The 23,428-nt window shown below is 34.9% G+C and overlaps 1 protein-coding gene across 2 annotated transcripts in view; it reads right to left on the reverse strand.

Annotated features, from left to right (window-relative positions):
• Positions 1 to 23,428, reverse strand: part of LOC126972464 (heparan sulfate 2-O-sulfotransferase pipe) — a 129,411-nt gene that overhangs the window by 26,142 nt on the left and 79,841 nt on the right. The window lies entirely within an intron of this gene.

The following is a 23,428-nucleotide window of genomic DNA, read 5'->3' on the forward strand; positions in this document are numbered from 1 at the left end:
CATCTACCATACTTATACTACCATAGATACCACTCGTCTATAATTTTTGTCTATCTTTCGCTTATATTTCCATTTCATTTTTTTGTACACATTTTTGAATTTACTTGTACTTACTCTTAATTTTTGTTTGCCTCATTTTATCTCTTCCTTTAATTCCTTCTAATGTTAGACAATCTCTTCAAATGTAGATTCTATACCTTTCTATATTATTCTTTCTATATTATATAGATTATTTATTTTTTTCAAATATTTTTATTCAAAATAGGATACAAAATCATTTATTGAAAGTAAAAAACTACCCACCAAAAGGTATGTATGAGAAGAACGGGCACAACAAACTTAGCGGGCTTCTTTTTTATGTGTAAAAATATGGTTACAATGTAAGATCATAAAATAAAATTTAATATTAATTCGCCTGAAGGCGGTCGCTTAGTTCCCAATCAGTGGTATCATTAAGAAAGTCATTTATGTTAAAGTTACCTATACTATAGAAACGTTTAAAAAAAAAATCGTAATAAATCAAGGACCGATGACATTACATTAATTTGATATAAATTTATTCCATTTTTCAATTGGCAAAATAAGATTTTTGTTAATTTATTTTATTTGCATCTATCGTCTATAAGGCAGGGATTGATGTTAATTTAAAAAAAATCAATTTTTAGTTTGCTTTTCTATAAAAAGCGTGTTTTTTAGTTTTTCTCAGTACTATTTATTTATAGTTAGAAATGGAATACAAATTGTTTATACTGTGAAGTTTAGATAACCAGTGTTGAGTCAATGGGAAATTAATATAAGGTGATTGTACTTTTAATCATTTAAAAAAACCTTACATAAGTAACATATTATCTGTAGTAAAAAAGCTAATGCCAGTTCATGAATTATATGCGTAATTTATGTATCGCCAACCAATAATTTGATGATGTTTTAAAGTGAGAAGCCGATTCTAAATCACAATTAATTCTTTATTCTCACAATTGTAATGGGCAATGAAAGCTTTTATGGCTTTTCAATTATGTTACATTTGTATGATCATTGTTAGATTGAAAGAGTCTAATTTCTATGTCAGATAAGTTTAACATTCGATGATTTAATGTGAAAAGAACAGTTGGAGTCGTGGAATTGCACTGCATCAGAAACAATTAATCAAGTCATCATCATTTCAGCCGGAAGACGTCCACTGCTGGACAAAGGCCTCCCCCAAATATCGCCATGACGATCGGTCCTGCGCTGCCCTCATCTATCCTACTCCGGCGATCTTGACCAGATCGTCGGTCCATCTTGTGGGGGGCCTACCAATACTACGCCTACCGGTACGTGGTCGCCATTCGAGGACCTTACTGCTCCCAACGGCCATCTGTCCGCCCAGCTATGTGCCCTGCCCACTGCCACTTCAGTTTCACAATCATTTGGGCTATGTCGGTGACTTTGGTTCTCCTACGGATCTCATCATTTCTGATTCGATCTCGCAGGGAAACTTCGAGCATAGCTCTCTCCATTCCCCGCTGAGCAACAGTGACCTTTCTCATAAGGCCCATAGTTAGCGACCACGTCTATGTTCCGATTACTCAAGTATCTAATTCAAATTCAAATATTTTTATTCAAAATAGGATATAATATCACTTATTGAAAGTCAAAAACTACCACGAATTCCAAAAAGTATGCCTCAGACATGAGAAGAACGTGCGCAAGAAACTCAGCGGGCTTCTTTTTTTCCATAATAATATGGTCGCTATGTAATATCGTACAATAAACTTAATATTTAACAGCCTAACGGCAGTCGTTCATCAATCAATTTTAATCAGTGGTATCATTAAGAATGTTATATTAACCTTTCCCACATAAACGTTTTTTAATAATTCTTTTGAAGTTTGGTAATGCATATTTTGTTTTGAAAATTTTCGGGGATATTTGTAAAGGCATATACATTGCCCCGCAAAAGACTTACTACCTCGACTTAGCCGAGTAGTAGGCATAATAAGTTTATGTTTGTTTCTGGTATTAACATTATGGTTATGACAGTTTCTAGCAAATTTACTTATGTGCCTATTAAATAATATATTAAGGGGCAAAAGTTAAAATGCTTATTACTTTAAATATCCGGCCACATAATACTCCATGTATTACAATCATCTCCACCATCTGGATGTATGGCGTTCCTCCACAGTGCGGTTTTCCAGGAATTCTATCCCACGTGCAACCAAATTATGGAATGAGTTTCCTAGTGCAGTATTTCCAGGAAGATACGACATGGGTACCTTCAAAAAAATGCGTAAACCTTCTGAATCGCTCCTGTGAATCCTCCATGTTGCAAGAGAATGCGGGCGGAGGTGATCACTTAACACCAGATTACCGGTACGCTCCTTTGTCCTCATTTTCCATAAAAAAATGATATTTTGGAATTATTAACTACAGGCATGCATCGGCTACTAAATCTAAGATTATTTAAATATATATTGTCTTGGTTGCGAAAATTGTATATTTATATATATTTTATTACTTTACCGAACTGCCCAAAGAGTTGCAAGAAAAGTACATATAGCTACGAAAATGAAAACTCACTTTAAAAGATACCTCCTGAAAAAAGAATAGGTTTTGAAAAAAAAACAATAAATTAAAAATAAAATGAATGGCTTTAGGTACCCAGATAAACATTCAATTTCGTGTTACTTATTTGATAAAAATTTTATGTATTTGTTCTGTATTGGCTAATAAACGAAAAAAAAAGTTGTTAAATTTCCATATTTATTTAAACCTAGGGTAACAAACATAATATTAGTGTAAGTTTTTAGTTGTTTTAAAGTTGAACATACCTTTAAGTTAGTTATGTAAATAGTAATAGAATTGTTATATTATTTCGTAAGATGTGAAATTATGTATCTAGTTAGCAATTTCATTTACATAAATAAATCAAGCCCCAAATTTAAATTTTAAAAAAGCAAACTTTATAGTAACCAAAATAAATATTTAGCAGTTGCCTCTATATTATTCCAAAAAATAGCAGATGCATTTATTCCAAGAGCTATTCAATATACAGTTTTAGCCTGATTATACGAGTGAAAGATGGTGGAATAATTTAATAAAAGATGTTGTTGTAAAATATACATTGTACTAGCTTTGTTTGTCTGACAGATGAAACCTACAATTTATTTTAAAATAAATTTACAGACATACATTTTTATTTAAGAAACTCTGACGATCCATTTTGAGTTTTTTCGTTTTATGGCAGAGGAGTATTTCGTACCACAAAATCGCATTGCATATATGAACACTTATACACATACATTCATTGATACATATAATATACTAGCTGACACGAAAGACGTTGTTCTGTATATAATAAAAAATACTGTTTTATAGGAATTTGCCAATAATATTTCAAAACATCAAGAATTATTTCGTAAAGAATGCTCCCTGTTGTTAGAATGAAATTGTTTCACAGCGGAACTGTCAAACCGTGCGTCACTAACTTCCCTCATAGAAAGTATGTCCATACAAAACAAATATTGAAAATAAAAATAATTATGGGTCCCAATTCGAAATAAAAACGAACCAATCTCTCAAGTTGGACCAAACTGCACTCCATGAAGTAATCCCCATTAAAATCCGTTCATTAGTTTAGGAGTCCATCGAGGACAAACAACGTGTCACGTAATTTATATATATTAACATATATCATCGCACTCGCCGGCGAGTCCGAAGTCTCTACAAATCTAGAGTCCATTGGACTAACAGATATATCAGATCCTTAGTGATCTTCTCTCAATCCAGCCTAGGTCTGAGGTGAGCAGGAGGTCCGAGGTTCGAGTTTAATTCCGAGTCCCGCGCCTGTGAGCTACATTTTCGGCCTCCAAGCCCACACCCGGCTTCGCTATAAAAGCCTTTAGGGCTATCAGCACAGAGGCGGTTTTTAATCGTTAGGGGGATTTACACCCGAGCCCTCGACCATATGGGGCCCGTTTTGGGGTCTTCAATACATAAATGTATTTTCGTACTCTCCAAAAAAAAAGCATATATGAAATGAAATAATAGCATTTTTGTTTTGCCATATGAATCCTCTTAACGAGAAGGAAGAGCTTACCGTTGTTCGTTGCATGTGGACGAGGCCTAAGAATTTTGAGGTTGATGAATTGCGATCAAAGCTAATAACCGATTAGTTAGAGTTAGATAAACTCTCAATCAGGCATAGCGGAGATGCTACGGTATCGTGACGTTTTTTAGCCGCTCTTAATAAGATTAAATCGAGTTTATTGAAGTGGTAGTTTGCGTCACAGTAATCTTTTTGAATGGTTTTATCACATTTCTTTACTCTTAACTTCGTAATAAAGCGTTCCCTTGAAAACTTTAGGAAAAAAACTACGTATAAAAAAACCGACTTTCAAAAACTAAAACGTATACAATAACATAGTAAAAATTTAATTTAATACACATCTTATGCAGACCATTACCTTTGATATAAATAAAAGACTATTATTTATTTGCTACCTATTGATAGGTTTTAAGTCAGTGCCAAGCCTTAAACAAAATAAAACTTAGTATTATAAACAGCTTACATACTGTAATTATTAAGGATGTATGGCCGCGCGTGTCTGTCCGCTTGGGTTGTTTTGTTCTAGACGTTGCCATCCCGCTAAAAGTCACGCATGGCGAGTGTAGGTACTTACTATTACATTTGGCTTGGCACCGATTTCAAAGCTATCAATATGTACCACATACAAATAGTCTCTCTAACATCTATGTGCTACATAGAGCGCTAAGAGATGACCGCTCCAGATTTGATGATAGTGTTAAATTATTACAAAAACTTTGCCAAACAGAGCGTATCATATACAGCTGCAGAAGTATAAGCCAGCGTCAAAGTAGGCACAAAGGTTGAGCGGTGTCATTGAAGACCGTTACGTGCATTACAAAGAAAGAAAGAAAGAAATTGCATTAGTAGGCAGTGCAATATTATTGTTTATAATGATAATAGTAGGTATTTTTCACGTGTAATTTATTAATATCGTTCACGCTTAAGATACGTGCCGAAGCCAGCGTGTGCCACTTTAAGCCTTAAGTTTCACACACAGCGAATAATCGCTACGGTTAGGGATTCGCTAGCGAGAAATCGCTATAAGCAACAGCCTTTAGATTCATTCGCCGCAGTTTGATTTGAGAATGTCTCATTTAAGTCTCTGTGATATTAGCAAGTGAAGCACCTTTATGCTAGTGTGTTTGCGGTTACGGAGTATACCAGTTACACAATTTTTTCTCCCTTAAATAATCATATATCCACAAATAGTTTTATGTTATTGTTTTTACACTTTTTCATAATGCACGACGACATTTTTAAAATATTTTATTGCGACGCAAATTGATCTGTCACAGACGATGACAATTCTCATAATGGCCGCCTATCGGCCTGTAGTAGTGTAAGTGTGTGCGTGGGGTTATGTTTTTACACGTTAATCGGCTTGTTTTGGTGCTACACTGTTATGTAAGGTGTTATGTCTTTATTTTTTTACTAGTCCGTGGGTGTCTCTAAAGTAGTGAAATTATGATAAAATTAATTTGAGACGCAGTGGGACGCAATTAATGGTAAATTAAAAAAAAGGATATGTCGGCTTTGTCAATAGTTGTCTATAGTTGAATCTCTAACGAATCAATTCTGACGAATTGATTGAGTTGAGATTCGAAATAGCAACTGAACAACAACTGAATAGAAAATAGTATGATTTAAGATATAATAGACAACATATTTGTAGTTGGGACACCAAGATGCTGTCGAAATTCTTGTATATTATTCGATGTGTATGTCAGGCAATTAGCGAATTGTCGCTGCGAGTATTATTCAGAGCGTATACACTATTCCTCGCGTATTCCGTGTGTGTGATCGAAGCTGTAGGCACCACAACGGTGGCCTATTTCTGCAGTAATGTGTAAGCATTACTGTGTTTCGGTCTGAAGTATCATAAGGCAAATGAGACTTATCATCTTATGTCACAAGGTGACAAGCGCAATTGTAGTGCCGCTCAGAATTTTTGGGTTTTTCAATAATCCTGAGCGGCACTGCATTGTAATGAGCAGAGCACAGCAATAACCATCAGCTGAACGTCCTGCTCGTCTCGTCCCTTATTGCCATATAAAAAAACATACTAGACTTCTATACTAACGTCTCCTTACTAATGAAAATTTAATATACGTTCACAAAAATCGTCACCTTTTTGCTCTTAATAGTGATTTTCATTATTATAACACTAGAAATAAGGGATTGCTTGTAACTTATTCTAGAAGGCTTCATAAGATACATAATAGCTTTCAGGGTAAATGTATACACTTCTATAATAAAGTCCCAGCCACTGTTCAGGCATTATCTATAAATAAATTTAAATGTTTTATAAAAAAAATGGCTCTGTCGTAAATACTCCACAGCTAAATATCTAAGTGATCGGACAACCTGGGACTAGATTATGATTATTTTATAGCGATAGAAATGACTGTACAATATTGTATATTTTTATTGAAAAGAGCGCAAAAAAAGAATGCTGGGAGAGTTCCTTGCGCCGCTTCTTCACTCTCAGAGCGCCATTTGTTTCCGAAGCGGTAGTAGTATCTAGTATATTAGAAATTACTTCAAAAAGAATTCTAAAGGAATCAATTTTGAGAAAATAAATGCCTTTTACGCCTTTATAATTTACATGCTGTCCATTATAGAAAGGGTTAATAGACGAAGAACTTAGACAATAGTAAATCATCTGCAAAAATAGTAATGCACGATCGATACACATGATTCAGTATTTGTGCCTATAACATAACGGTATCTCGCCGAGTGATAAATCTACAAGTCGCTTTGTACTCGGCATTGACCTTTGGGGAAATTGTCTTTCACAAATCGATAATATTCGATGGGAATTCTTGTGATTGTATACCGTATTTACTTTGCGTTTTGTTCGACCAATTCTGTTTCGCTAAAACTATATAATACTACAACTGATGTACTGATGAGTTTGAGTATGTTTGTTGCAAGATTTAACATATTATATTGTAATTGAAATGATTTGTAAATGGATGGAAATGTAAATCTTGATATGAAAGAGAAGCAATGAGTTTCTTGCGACTTCTTCTCATTAGCTCAACCCTTTACGAAGTAGTGGTAGATTAAATAAGAAAAATATTTTTTTGACATTCATAAGTGTAATTTCCGTGACCTACATGAATAAAGTGATTTTGATTTGATTTGATGAGTACACTGCTAGCCCACAACTTCGTCCGCGTAGATAAAGGGTTTTTAAAAATAATAAGCAAGTTTGGAATTGAAGATTATCTTATGTTCTATTCCAGTTTTGGTTCCCGTTTCCGCTTCCGTTCCCAAATTACTTTGTAATTTAGAGGAAGATTGCTATGGCAGACTAAACCTACTATTGGTATAGCTATAGCTCAACAAATTTCAGTTTTTCATAAATACCGCGGAAACCATGGATTTTTCCGGAATAAAATGTAGTCCTTTCCCAAGCTCTAGTCTATCCCTGTATCAAATTTCATTAAAAATTAGTTCAGTAGCCCCGGCGTAAAAGCGTAACAAACATACTTACATTCACATTTATAATATTAGTTGGGATTAAGATTAATTATTTAGTATTAATATGAGTTTTTTGTTTCATTTTGCTTTACAACGTAGTCTGGCTAATGAGTTATTTTACATTTTTTTTGTATGACAGTAAAACCTGTATGCATTGCTCTTCCCTCGCGTATCTCCTACCCGTCTATGAATGCCTGGTATATGCAATGATATTTAAAACTTAGAAAAAATGCTTCAATTAGTTTCAAAAATGGAGTGTCAGATTCACGATTTTCTGTAGCCGATATTTTAAGAAAAACAACGTGAAAATTCGTGAATCTTTGCTTACAAACAAAAGCACGTGAAATACAATTTAAGCAAACCAATGTTCCAAAAACAAAAAAAAATTTCGTTCGCTTGTCGTCTAATATAAAACTATAAAAGGCATAAAAAGGCATAAAAGGCATTTATTTTCTCAAAATTGATTCCTTTAGAATTCTTTTTGATGTCATTTCTTATACTACTAGATACTACTACCGCTTCGGAAACAAATGGCGCTCTGAGAGAGAAGAAGCGGTGCAAGAAACTCTCCCAGCATTCTTTTTTTTTGCGCTCTTTTCAATAAAAATATAGAATATTGTACAGTTGCTATAAAATAATCACAATCTAGTCCCAGGCTGTCCGATCATTTAGATATTCAGCAGTGGAGTAATAGGATTTACGACAGAGCCATTTTTTTATAAAACATTTAAATTTATTTATAGACAATGCCTGAACAGTGGCTGGGACTTTATTGTAGAAGTGTATACATTTACCCTTAAAGCTATTATATTATAATCTATTTTTATTACTAACCACAGCAACCGAAGTAAGTTCGACTAATTTAAAAGCTCGATTTTTCGCTCGATCATGTCCATATTTAAGTTATACTTCTTTAGGCGCGTTATGAAAAAATGATGAGATTGAAATTTTAAGATGCGCGCGCATCATTGGTGAAGTTGGTTCCTAAAATTTTCTGACGTTTGCGACATTTGTAAATTTTTTTTTGTGGTTTCTTCATCCATTATTAGGATAGGCAAAGGGTTCAAGCCCATACAGCCGTATTCGTTATTTAATAATTAATTAATTGTCAAAGCCATCCTTGCAAGATTTTTACAATATTGTTCTTTCTACAAACGTAGAATAGCACGAGGAATAAATAATTTTAAGGATTTTTGCTTTGTTAGGCCAAAGAAGTATTACTTCTTGCGTGCATACATAATTACACACACCCTTTTTTTTAAATATCCTTGTGATCCAGGCAAATTTTAAGTAAATCTGACGTCTTGAGATGCAGTTAAAAACTCCGTTACAAACAGATAGAGGCAAAGTGTATAAAAATGAATTATAGCGTTATATAAAGCTAACCTTACACGCATTTCAAAGCCCGAATTCTTAGCGATTCGTTATTATAACCACAAAAACTCTGGCACTCATTTCAAACAATAATGGCGTCTAAGAAAATAGACGATTCCATTCGTGAACAGCAATATCGACGCGTGAAAAAACTAATAATGCATTTATAATGTTCGCTACTTGGAAAGTAAGCCATAAAATTGTAATAGATTACAGACTGATTGAACACCATTTGTATTAAGATTTGAAGAGCTTTGTAGTTTTATTATGAATCATCTTCAAATCTAAGAGCTAGTGAACAATATAACTAACATTTTTTATTCAATTATTTTTTTCGAGGTTGCAAATTTAGGTGCACTATTTTAATTAACATTACCATTTTTGTTTTTGTTCCGATTGGAATGAAGCCAAATTTCAATGTTACGGAGCTTGCTTACAAAACGCCAGTGCAATAATATAATAAGATAATACAGTTTTAATATGTTTCGGGGTCAGAGGTGCGGCCATTTTGATATCAATGCAAAAATTTTTTGAAATTTATTACAATTAACAATAAAGACATGTAAATAATTAGTTTTATAAAATAAACATTGTAAATTTTGTACCTAAATTAAGTTTCTTGCAGTGAGTGTAAAAAAATGAAAATAAAGTATTATTGTGATTATACAGGGCTAAAACGGACAAAACCAATTGAGTTATTGTAGTGCTTGCGAATTAATGTAGTGCTAGTGAATTAGTGTAAAAAAGTATAAAAATAGTGACATTATTAGAGGCATATGAACAAAACAAAACAGGTTACAGGCTTACAACGTGTCTGAATTGTTGTAATTGACGGCATACGACATACTTTTTACATATTAGTACTAATCAGATTGGCAATGTCCTGAAAAGGGCCAGTTCAAGGGTATCAAGTTCAATTAAAATGATGAGAATGGAAGAAACTACGCTATTCCCTAGTAAGATTTTTCCAAATTATCGTTACAGTTTTTATTTTCATTACCGTTATAATTTTTTACTGTCAATGAATATTTAAATAGAAAATTATAAGCTTTTAATTTTATGTTGGTGTTCTCGTTAATACTAAAAAAATATACATTTATACTAAATATATGTTATAAGATGACTCTCATAAACGATATAGATTTTACAATGGAAGTAAGTATGCAATTATTTAAGGTTTATAAAGAGATTGACGCACAGTAAACGTGCTCCCAGAAGGCAATTTGATCTAACTTGGAACAGCTGTTCAACTTTTAATATAATGACATATATACAGTATGGAACTAACTTATATGAAATAAATATAGGTACATACTTGTTAGCATATTTGCTGACGATATACCAAAAATTTATGAAATCCGTGCATTGGTTTTGTCAAAAAGTAGACTTTTCATTTTGCACAAATTTATACGTACCGTGTATTATTAGTTAACTGGGTCAAGGGTTCAATGAACTTGAATATTTCAATAGTGTCATAAGACGGCCTTGCCGCCAGTGGCGGTTTTCTTTGGCAGCGTACAAGTGCCGGCGGTGTCTCTTTGACGGTCGCGGGCGGCGCGATTTAAAGCAAGCTCGAATTTCGTACGGGCGGGGTAGGGTAAAGATATCTTCTATTGATAATTAGCATTCTTTAGAGGGAGTTGTAATCGATGAACAATAAGTTATTTAAGTTTATTTTAAAATTGTTCAATGATTGTTGTAAAAATACACAACACCCTAGGTATTTAAGACTAAACAGCTTCGTGATTTTGTTTTTATAAATTATAAAGGAGTTGAGAGATAATTATTGTATATAAGGAAGAACTTAACAATAACGATTTATTACTTGTTTGACATGTTACGTAGTTCGAAAGCAACCTATAAAAAATCGTACCAACTTACCTATTTGCTGCTCAAGAAGTCACTCAGAAAACAGTGGTTTTGAAAGTTGAACTTCCGAAAATAATTTATTTTGTACAAAATTTACCCATTCATTAATTTATTAATAATTGTTATAGTTTGTTAGTTTATCTTATTGGTGTATGTGTAGAAAAGTATCGATAAAATAGAATTGTAGGGTAGGTATGCCTTGCATCTTACGTAATACAAAGCAATCTAATTGTTAAAAATCGTACCAACTTGCCCGTTTGATACTCAGGATTTTTTATGGAGAAATGAGCATTGCTAGACCTATAGAAATTTGTACATACTTTTTTTGACATTTGTCCACGATACACCGCACAAGGACGTTCATTCCACAGCCTGCTAGGTTGTACGTGGGAGAAAGTTCTTTGAAAACCGTACTGTATACTTTACAGTCCCCACCATCGGGGTGTCTTTGTCAGACACCCCGATGGTGGGGATGACATCCTAATTTGTGGCGTGTCGTGCGATGATGGAAACCAGCGGCTTCTTCCGAACTCTGCCCTTGATAAATGTGGTAGAAGACAGAATTGAGCGGCGTTTCATCTCTCTCACTCGCCCACATCGAAAAGGTCTTGTTTGATCGTACAAAAATATTTTTTAAAGTTTATCTAATAAATAATTTGTTAAAATTATTAAGATATTGGAAAAACACAAAAAAAGTAGCCATGTTTAGGTATTTGGTGATGGTTGCTAAATAAGTTTCGATAAACTATAATTGTGAGGAATTATTATTATTATTTTTTCGTTATTTTGAGTGAGCACCACTTTAGTTTATCGCGAGACTTCTGGGCAAATAGGCTTATTTGGATTTAGCAGTGATTTCATACTTTTTGCGCGATTGCTTCAAACGATTGACTATGAAAAACTAATTGTACTTATTAATTGAAGTTCTAGCTAACTAGCGTAGTAAGTAAAAAGTAATTGTATTTGATAATTTCTTTAACTTTTAGCTAGTAAAATTAATAAATGCAATTAGTGAAATAGACACTTATTAACTAGGTACTTGTCTTTGTGTATGTGTAAATTGTGTTTTTAAGTTAGTTGTTGTTATTATTATTATTGCTGTGAATTTGACATTTATTTTTTGGGACAACATTGTACGGTGATGTAACTTGTGTATTCATCAAGAATGTGGTGGACATTTAGAAAATTTGAAAATTTACGTTTCCATTATTATTCTAATGCACATTATTCAATTTAAAGTTCAGTTCAGATAGGTATCCCGAAATAAAAAAGTGTTCGTATAAATGAACACAGTGAATTTAAATTACGTCGCAAATTATCAAACGAATCAAAGGTAAAGCCGACAACTTGCCGCCTTCGCACATCGTTCCGGGGTCAAGGTAGGTTGTCTATATAGACTGTTAAATTTTACTAGATTTATTTAAATATTTATTTTGTTTGAAAATTTCACTTTTTCAACTTAAACTTTTTAACCATATAATTAATTTTGCGATAGTTCTGTGGACTAGTATTACTTATATTTTTATTTATTTCATAGGTATGCAATTCATACTGTATACATTTATATATATAAAAATGAATTGCTGTTCGTTAGTCTCGCTAAAACTCGAAAACGGCCGGACCGATTTCGCTAATTTTGGTCTTGAATTATTCGTGGAAGTCCAGCGAAGGTTTAAAAGGTTAATAAATATGAAAATGCTCGGAATTAAATAAAAACAACAAAAATTTTGTATTTCCTTTGATTTGATGTGATACATAATTTCTATCAGAGAATTTAATGACGCACGGTTTGACAGTTCTGCTGTGAAACAATTTCAGTATAACAACTTGGTGCATATTTTACGAAGTATTTCTTGATGTTGTGTACAATTCCCAACTAATGCACTCATATAAAAACAACTGTTCACTGAGCGAAGACATTTATTCCAAAAAATACAACTAACCTATGTAACGGCTAAAAATATTTAAAGCGTGTTTAGAAAATACCGTCTTAATAATACAGCGCCATCTAGTTTCACACTCATGGTAACTCACTGTGTAGTTCACGCAGTGAAGTTTACATAATACTTAACATTCCGCCCACCATGGACATCCAACTATGTCCATTATACATAAGTATCACTGTATTTACACAATTTCTAAGTCACAATACAAATATAGTTTAGCCGCCCACCCTAGCAAATGTGAAAGTACAATTAAATATAACATACAGCAATATTGATAGCTACAATAAACACTCCTTAGAACAAATATTATAATAATACATAAGTTAAAATTATACACAGTAACCTTCTTTGATGTAACACAACATACTTAACAAAAATATTTTAAATCTTTAAGGTTTTTCTACAGGCAGCACTATAAGTTTAGATACTGGTCGTTTTATAACAGAATTTTTACATCGTAACGAAACTACTCTTGTCAAACTGTCCGAGCCAGGATGTTTCTCGGTGATAATACCGTACAGCCATCTGGCTGGTGGGAGATCATTTTCCTTAACTAAGACTATATCACCCACGTTTGGCTCTGGTGTTGTTGAAGACCATTTATATCTATGGTGAAACTGCGTCAAATACTCATGTGACCATCTACGCCAAAATTCTTGTGCTAACCGCTGAGAAAGATGCCATCTTTTTAAACTACCAATATAAGAATTTTCATAGTTAATGTCAGGGAGTAGCACTAAGGGTTCAACCAAAAAATGTCCCGGTGTTAATGGAAACGGATCGTCCGGATTAGTGCTGATTTGAGAAAGGGGCCGAGAATTAAGGCAAGCCTCAATCTGCGCGAGGACAGTGGTCATCTCCTCGAAGGTCAGTGTATGATTACCGATAACCCGTTTGAGGTGGTGTTTGGTAGACTTCACTCCCGCCTCCCACAATCCTCCAAAATTTGGAGAATGAGGAGGTATGAAATGCCAGTTGGTACCATTGTTGCTTAACCAGTTAGCTATTTCTGAAGCTATGCTTGACCTTTCTTGGGTGAATAAGCCCTTTAACTCTCTGTCAGCTCCGACAAAAGTGGTACCGTTATCGCTCCATAGATCGGTACAGTGTCCTCGCCTGGCCGTAAAGCGCTTGAAAGCTGCCAGAAACGCTTCTGAAGTCATGTCACTGACAACCTCCAAGTGAATAGCTCTTGTGGCCATACAGACGAAAACACAAATATAACCTTTGGTAGAGCGATAACCACGGCCCTTCGTAGGTCTGACAGCAATCGGACCAGCGTAATCAACTCCACTTTTAGCAAAAGGTCGGCAAGCATTTGCTCTGGCCTCCGGCAATTGACCCATTAATTGTTGATTGGTTTGCGCAGAATGACGGACACAGGTTATGCATTTTCTAACAAATAACCTCACTAGACCTTTTGCGTTGATAACCCAATATTTAGTTCTTAAATAATTAAGCATCAATTGTGCCCCCCCGTGAAGTGTGCGAGCGTGGGCATGAGCTAATAAAAGGTCTGTGAAATGGGATTTGTGAGGAATTAAAATAGGATTCTTCATGTCATCAGATATGTTAGCATGCCGCAGACGACCACCTACTCTAAGGATTCCATCCTCGTCGAGATAGGGATTTAAAGAGGTAAGATTGCTTTTCCTCTTTACTTTCCCAAACATCTTTAATGAATCAATATCGTCTTGAAAACACTTACGTTGGCAGAGTTTGATGCATGCAATTAATGCTTCATTTATTTCCCATGAACTTAACCAACTAGTTTTGATTTTCTTTTCAGACTTCAATCTCAGAAATCTCCTACAGTAAGCGACGACTCTGGTAAGTCTAGTTAGGGAGGAAAATTTTGAAAGGATTTCCTCGTAATTGCAGGTAAGTATATAACTTTTAATTTTTTGTTCTTTCAAATTTGTTTGCTTTATTTTGCCTTTACTGTAATTTATTTCCTTTTTCTTTAACAGCTCATTACTATTACTAGACAACTCCTGAAGGTCAGCGATAGTTCCGGAATCATCATACTTACACTGGGGATCCTCCGATTTAAAAGGTAACTTTACTATATATCGCCCGGAAGAGTACCTAGTTGTAGTGTTCGAGACTATTTTTTCGCATCGCTCCTCATCGTCGGTTAAATATTTCCGACGCTGCGAGGAGTCGCATTCCATTTCGCAGAACCCTTTTAGGAATTGATTATCGTCGTCATGATTGATTTGAACATGCAAACTAACAATCGCATTATGACATTTCTCTGTTACCGTGTGATAAGGTCCGTGTATGCTTCCAGATAGGATCCACCCGAGTGTCGTTTGCTGTGCAACGAGCGTTCCCGGAGGACCCTTGATTAACCCTTCTAATAAAATCTGGCTATACACGGCAGTCCCTAAAATCATATCAATTTTATTTGGCACACCATACGCAGGATCTGCCAATTCGGTCGCTGAGAGTGTAAATGGAACGCAAACAACTTTTCTTTCTGGAAGCAGTGTCGTAAGTTTGCGTAAAACATACGCATTGGTAGATACCGCAACTGAATGGTCTAGACGTGAGTGAATTTTGACTGTAACCATTGCCTTAGAGGGTAAAGTACCACTCTCCTCATCGCCTAACCTTGATATATCCGCCTTTATTGGAACCTTTCTCAAACCTAGCAACTGTACGGCTGACTCCGTTATAAAAGAAGCCTGAGAACCCTGATCAAGTAGGGCTCTTAATACTATAACTGCCCCAGATGTAGCTTCGACCTTAATTAAGGCCGTGGCCAATAAAGACTGACTTTGGATATCCGAAAAGCATGATACAACCTTAGCGGTCTCGCTCTGTGCATTTGACGTCGCCGTTGTGACGACATCGGCGGTCTGTTTGTGACTATCGACCGATTTATGAGTACATATTTTGGGATGCAAAAGACTGTGATGTTTTTTGTTACAAATACGGCATCTCGTAGACTGGCGACACGAATATACGGCGTGGTTCTCACCTAAACAATTATAACAAAGTTTATTTGCGTTTACAAAGTTACGGCGCGTATCAACATCTTGGTTCGCAAATGTCTTACAATTACATAGCTTGTGAGATTCAGAACAAAATACACAAGATGGTGTGGCAACGTGAAGCGTTTTTACATTTTTAGTAGTGGAGTTTACTGCTTTGGTATCTAGGAATTCGAGGGATCTAAAACGGTGTTCTAAAAATTCACGAAAATCTCCTAAATTAGGTAGAACATCCAAAAGTTCACTAACCTTAACTTCCCACAACTTCCTAGATTCCGTATCTAATTTTAAAGTTACAATATAAATTACAATTAGATCCCAATTACTAATATCAACACCTAAATTTTCCAAAGCATGCAAACATTCATTTGTATTATCTAAAAGTTCCTTTAAACCTGCTGAAGTTTCAGTTTTCAGGGATTGCTGACTAAATAAGCGTTTCAATATACAGTTACAAAGATGTCTTTTATTATTGAACCTTTTTTCAATCTGATTCCAACACTGTTTATAATTAGCTGATGTTATAGGCATTTGTCGTATCAATTGCTCCGCCTCGCCGGTTAAATACCCCTTTAAATAATGTAATTTCTGCACATCATCCAACGAGTCATTTGAATGCACAAGGGACACAAATAAATCTCTAAATGTGGGCCATTCATTGTAGTTCCCTGAGAAAGTGGGTATTGTTATTTTCGGCAATTTAATAGACGAATGAGAACCTGGTTTACTGACGACATTTACTTGTGCCTTTGATGATGTTATTTTGTTTATATGTGATTTTAATTCAGCCTTATAGTCAGTATATTTTTCTTCAGCTTTATCATAATCACCATCACGAATATATGACGATTTATTTAGCTCTTCTTCCGCCATATTACTGATAATACATTCGTGATTATTAGTAAATTTATCCCAAAATTGTTCTAAAGTCTCCGATCTCGTCTCTATATAAGAAATAGTGATACGGTCCTTTGGAGACTTTTTGAAATTTGTAAATGAATTTGCAATGCGTAATAGTAAATCTCTTTGCACCTTAAATTTCGCTTCCATATTGCCAATATTTTTCCAAACTTAAGTTGAAGTTAGATACTTCACAACTAATGTTCAACAAATTGAACTGAGAAAATTACAAGTCCAAAACAGTTTCAAAATATTCTAAGTCCAAGAAATTTTCTAAGTGTTTTAAAGTGCAGTAATATCTACATACAATTGGGCATGGATTCCCCGTCTTTGCACTTTTTCGCAAATTATTCTAAGTCTTTTAACACTTCACAATTATTCTAAGTTGTTAGGAACTTTTACTTTTCACTGAACTAACACATCGAATTTTTTCTAAGTCTTTTTACTTCTAATAACTTGTAAAATTACTCACAGTTGGTCCAGTTCAACACTTATACTTGCGTAACACGTGCCTGCTGTTGCTCCACCGTAGACTCAGGATAGACCACCCGACACCACATAAACTTGAACTCGTAATTTCTTTCGATTCCTTCCGGCAACGATAGGACCATGTACAATTCCCAACTAATGCACTCACATATAAAAACAACTGTTCACTGAGCGAAGACATTTATTCCAAAAAATACAACTAACCTATGTAACGGCTAAAAATATTTAAAGCGTGTTTAGAAAATACCGTCTTAATAATACAGCGCCATCTAGTTTCACACTCATGGTAACTCACTGTGTAGTTCACGCAGTGAAGTTTACATAATACTTAACATGTTGTGATATATTATTGACAAATTCATAAAAAAACATTATTTTATTTATTATGTACAGAACAACGTCTGTCGGGTCAGCTAGTAGTAAATATATATTATTGTATACTTAATAATAAATAGTAATGGCCACGTGTCGCAGATAACTTCTTACATAAAACACTGCTTAAGATTCGTATAAAATCTTTATTTTAGTAGTAATGATACAGCGGAGAATACAAAAATTTTTAGTGCGTGGATTATTTTAAATCTTGCCATAGATTCAACAATATAGCCAATATGTTCGCCAGCTCTTAGACTAGCCTATTTTTTCAACTCGATCACGCTTCGGTCGGTATAATATTTAAACTAGTTTATTATTTAACTAGGTGTGTTTGGACTAAAGTTTTCATTATATCTGTATTTTAGGAAAATATATAAGAAAAATTATTAGTATGTAATGATAAAAATCGGTGTCCGGGTGGCATAAAATATCGGCACGTATGAGAGACGCACATAGTAATTGATATTGTGGGCTTAAATTAAGGATTGGACTCCGCTGCGCTCCAAGTAGATTCCACAGACGTAGTCGCAAAGTGCGGCAACTAATACTACGCCCGAGTGGGCGTACTCGAGCCAGCCTCGAACAATAACGTGCCACATGTTCTGTTAAACTTTGCTAATAATTGAAACTAAAATGCCGGGTTGCGTAGTAAAACTTTGTAAAAATAATACTACAAGAAATAAGAAAGACACTGGGATCACATATCATCAGTAAGTATTATGTATTTTACAAATTCCAATGTAAAATGACACGAAGAGTATAGTATACCTATACTATACTAGTTACAAAATTTTAAAGATGCCATTGAGTGTCAAGATGCCACGAACACAAGCATCTTTATAAATAGCCAATACACACTACGATATAAATTGCGGTAGTAAAAAAGCTATTGCTTTAGATAATACGGTAATCAAATCAAATCAAAATCAGTTTATTCAAGTAGGTCACGAAAATGACACTTATGAATGTCAAAGAAAAATAAAATATTTTTCATATTGAATCTACCGCTACTTCGTAAAGGGTTGAGCTAATGAGAAGAATGGTATCTAAGAGGTATCTAGTTGGAGCGAAGCGGTTCCAAAAATTACAATAATCGTAACTAGAATTATATTGTATAAAAATACGCAATTATTTTTATACTTTTTAGTGCATATAATATCTATTGTTTTGGAAAAGTGTTTTTGAAGTCGGTTATTTTTTGTTAAATCTTTTTTTAAATGGCATTTACGTTGTATGTCCATATATATTAATAAAAAAATGCAATCTATTTTTTTGACAACCACATAATCTTAAAATTTCATAATAATCGATCAAGCCGTTTCGAAGCAGTACGGCAACTATCATTGTGACAATTTTAAATATATAATAAATAATACCAGCTGACCCAGCAAACGTTGTATTGCTATCTAAAGCAATAAAGAAAATTCAATAATTAAAAAAAAAAGATGACGATCGATTCTCAGATCTACCAAATACTTATATCGTACATAAAATTTATCTTACTACAATAGTTATTAAATTATTTATTGCCATCTGTGGTTGGAACAGAATAATATAAAAATCGCGATACAAAAATAGGTGTTGATCGTAGACGGGTGAAAATTGGAAGTTGTATATATTTTTGAATGTTGAATCATAATAAAATAAAATAAAAATATATACATAAAATATATATATACTTAGAAAGTGACCCTTATCATTTAGGGGTATGAAAAATAGATGTTGGCTGAATCTCAGACCTACCCGATATACACACAAATTATCAAACAAATTGGTTTAGTCGTTTCGGAGGAGTTTGGTAACAAACACCGGGACAGCAAACGTTGTATTGCCGATATTAAAATCGCGATACAAAAGTAACTGTTGATCGTAGATGAGTGAAAATTTGAAGTTGTATGTATTTTTTAATGCTGACTCATAATGAAACAAGTTTAAAAAAAAGTCTATCCTTTTACGCTTACTTACATTTCAATAAAAAAACCTATTGACAGATAGCATTGGACTATAACTATATTGGACATAACTATGGATAGATAAGATCTTGTCATTAAACGGTGACAGCAATGCATCCGTAAGTTAAAGTGTAGTTAGGTTATTCAAAACAGCCGTATGTCTGTGGTTGTTTCTATACGACCAGCCTAGCGAAACTCTCTAACGGCCGTTCCTAATATATAGTAGATAGCTACAGAAGGAAAATTTAAAAACAAATGTCAAAAAAATAAAAATAAAAAATTGGCGGGGACCACCCTTAATATTTTGGGGGATGAAAAATAGATGTTGTCCGATTCTCAGACCTATCCAATATGCACTCAAAATTTCATGAGAATCGGTCAAGCCGTTTCGAAGGAGTTTAACTGCAAACACCGGGACATGTGAATTTTATATATTAGATATAAAATATAGATTGTACTTAATGTACGGAGGTGATCGCCAAACAAATGGCCCGACGCTCATCCCCTGATGACTGACATAAATAAAAACTCCTAATCATTTCTAAAAGCCAAGTTAAATCTCAATTTAATGACACAGTACACATAGTTTATGTTACAATAATACAGACATAATATACTCTAACCATTTATTATTTATAATAGCCGTTGCATGACCATTCGCTTCCAAATGATAACCATTTATTACCATTTAATTTTTTACTCCACACGGGTATAAATGTCTATAAAAACAAAATGTGTTAACAAATGCAGGAAGATTACATATTGCTCTGAAATTAAAATACCATTATTAATAAGTTAAGTTTATTCATTTATTTATTTAATTATTTTACTTTAATTACCGAACTGTATTTTTTCATTAGTTTACAAGCTAGAATTAGTTATTATTTTATATTATACTTAAGGCGACGTCACCATCACCAAATTTACCAATGGGAGGCTCCTATGCACAGGATGCCGGCAAGATTATGGGTACCACTACGACGCCTATTTCTGCCGTGAAGCCGTAATGACTAATGAGTAAGCATTACTGTGTTTCGGTCTGAAGGGCGCCGTAGCTAGTAAAATTACTGGACAAAGGACTTAACATCTTGTCTCAAGGTGACGAGCGCAATTGTAGTGCCGCTCGGAATTTTTGGGTTTTTCGAGAATTCTAAGCGGCACTGAGTGGTAATAGGCAGGGCGTATCAATTACCATCAGCTGAACGTCCGGCTCGTCTCGTCCCTTATTATCATATTAAAAAAAATATTTGATCGCTTTTTTAAAGCTGATGTGGAAAAAACTTAAAAGGCAAGCTCTTGTCCTATAAATATGTAATAAATTATTGCAGGAATCCTAAAATAACAATGTAATAAATAACCCTTCAATGTATCGCCATGTTCTTTTCCAGCAAACGTAAGAAACTTATTAATAATTTATCAACAATACAATGCTTCGACTGACAGAAAAACAAGCATGGTGTAATTATAATAAAAAAGTTCCGAGCTTCACGCATTAGCTATTCCATCGATGGTTGGAAATTGAATCGTCGTTGTTCTTGTAAGGCCCTCCGCGCACTAGGCAGTCAGTAAAACAAATAACGTATGGGAGACCGCGCACTAGGCAGCCACGAATTCCTGGCTGCGGCAGCCAATACGACGCGCCTGTTTGCACGGCAGCCAGAGCGTTTATAGGCGAATGTATGAGCCTGTCCAGATGAAGCGTTTTACGCGCGAGTTCACTCGCGCGTTTTGATTTGTATTGCGTCCAGATGCGGCGTATCACGCGCGTTCTCGCGCGCATGTGTTGGAGACGGATTTGAGCAGTTATAAACATGGACTCGGATACAGCGGTTGTGTTGTGGCTTGCATACCGTCGATGGAGACGTCGTAAACAAAGAGAAAGTCGACGATTTAACGTACATCCCATTCTACGTGATAGAATGACGCATAGTATGTTTATAACTTTATACCCAAAACTCAGAGAACATAGTGAAAAGTTTTTCAACTACTTTCGGATGTCAATAGCATCGTTTGATAATTTACTAGAAATTATCAAAGAAGATTTGTCTCCATGTCAAAATTATATGGTACGGGATACTGTTTCTGCAGAAGAAAAACTCGTGATTACTTTGAGGTAATATTTTTTATTGCTTTAGTAATACCTTAAGTAATTAATTCAGATTCATTGGAATCTTGTGTAGATGCCGGTGAAGGGTGTTTGTAGCTAGACGTCGTTGGTGGTCGTGACGCAGTGCAATAACCTCGATTGTAAGTCGAAAAGGTTTCAGGTGGAAACGAAGATGTTGAAGGGTCTGTTGTGGTATATCCTGTTTCTCTCTCTGTCTGAAAATATAATGCGCCCTTACTGCGGTAGATCTCTAACAACCAAAAAAAAAATTTTCAACTATCGCTTATCCAGGGCCCGGCGTTACATTGAATGTTGCTTTGGCATCTTGGTAAATAAATGGAGAATATTTCATAGACCGTTGAATGTGGATATAGAATTTGCAATAAACATAATTAAGGCTTGTTGTGTTCTCCATAACTACGTAAGGTTAAGGGATGGCTATAGGTATGATCACACTCTCTACGAAACATCTCTGAATAATTTGAACAATGAGGCAGTGAGGCCTAATGCGAGATCATTGAATATAAGAGATAGATTTGCTGATTATTTTGTAAACGAAGACAAACTCCCTTGGCAAGATAAAATGATATAGTTTAACAATGTAAAATCTATGCAAATAATAATATTATTTAATAAAGTATTATTTACTTACCTAAAGTTTTTTTTTTCTCTTCGGAATCACCAACTTCACAAAAAATTTCCACTATTTCTTCCCAGTTCCTACGTTTAATGGTTCTATTAGAATAATCTGATGATTCCATGTCCCATAGAGCTACCCTTTTCTCAATTTCGTCGATAAAAAGTTCCGTGTCAAAGTTATCACGCTCCATTTTGAACCAAATACGTCCACTCGCCACGGACACGCGCGTAGTACTGGACGCAGCACAGGCCCCCGAGTACCTCGACTCGCGCGGCGCTCGCGCATGGGACGCGCGAGTCGAGAGTCCCGCTCATTGCACGCGTTTTACGCGCGAGTGAGGAAACGCGCGTAGGCATCTGGACGGGATGTACGTAGCTCTAGTACCTCGGTTACGCGCGAGTGTCAACGCGCGAGTGAACTCGCGCGTAAAACGCTTCATCTGGACAGGCTCTATGTGGCTGCGGTGAGCGGGCGGTCAGTCTCCGCGCACTTGTTGTAGCAACCAGACGTGTTTTGGGTTCCGATATTTCCGATTGCACTGACATCCTCGTGTAGTTAAAAAACCGGTCTGCTAATGCACGAACATCTTTGAAATAGGTTTGGAATGAGCCTTTTGAGTATCTTTCTAGAAAAAGAGGTTGAATCCAGTGTCTTTTCTTTGTTTTGCGTTTTTTACGAGATAGATAAGCAATACTTATAAGTTCTTCCACGTCCATATCGCTCGACGGAAGGATCTAGACTAGTCGTCGATTGGCTGCGGCAAATATTCTGGCTGCCTAGTGCGCGGAGGGCCTAAATCTTTATATGGATAGAAGATTAAAAAAAAGCGACCAAGTGCGAGTCGGACTCGCCCATGAAGGGTTCCGTAGCAGCTAGTAACATAATATAAAAGTTCTTGTAGTTCGTTGTAATAATTTATGACGTATTAAAAAAACTACTACTAGATTTCGTTCAAACCGATCTTCGGTGGAAGTTTGCATGGTAATGTACATCATATAAAGTTTTATATTTTTATCATTCTCTTTTAGAAGTTACAGGGGGACACACATTTTACCACTTTGGAAGTGTCTCTCGCGCAAACAATAAAAACAAAAAATGATATTAGAAACCTCAATATCATTTTTAAAGACCTATCCATTTTTTTTGAGTTTCAGTTTTAGTATGGGGAACCCCCAAAATTTACAGTTTTTTTTTTTCAATTTTTGTATGAATATCTTAA

Source organism: Leptidea sinapis, chromosome 26 (assembly GCF_905404315.1).
Source record: "Leptidea sinapis chromosome 26, ilLepSina1.1, whole genome shotgun sequence".
In the NCBI taxonomy this organism is placed as follows: Eukaryota; Metazoa; Arthropoda; class Insecta; order Lepidoptera; family Pieridae; genus Leptidea; species Leptidea sinapis.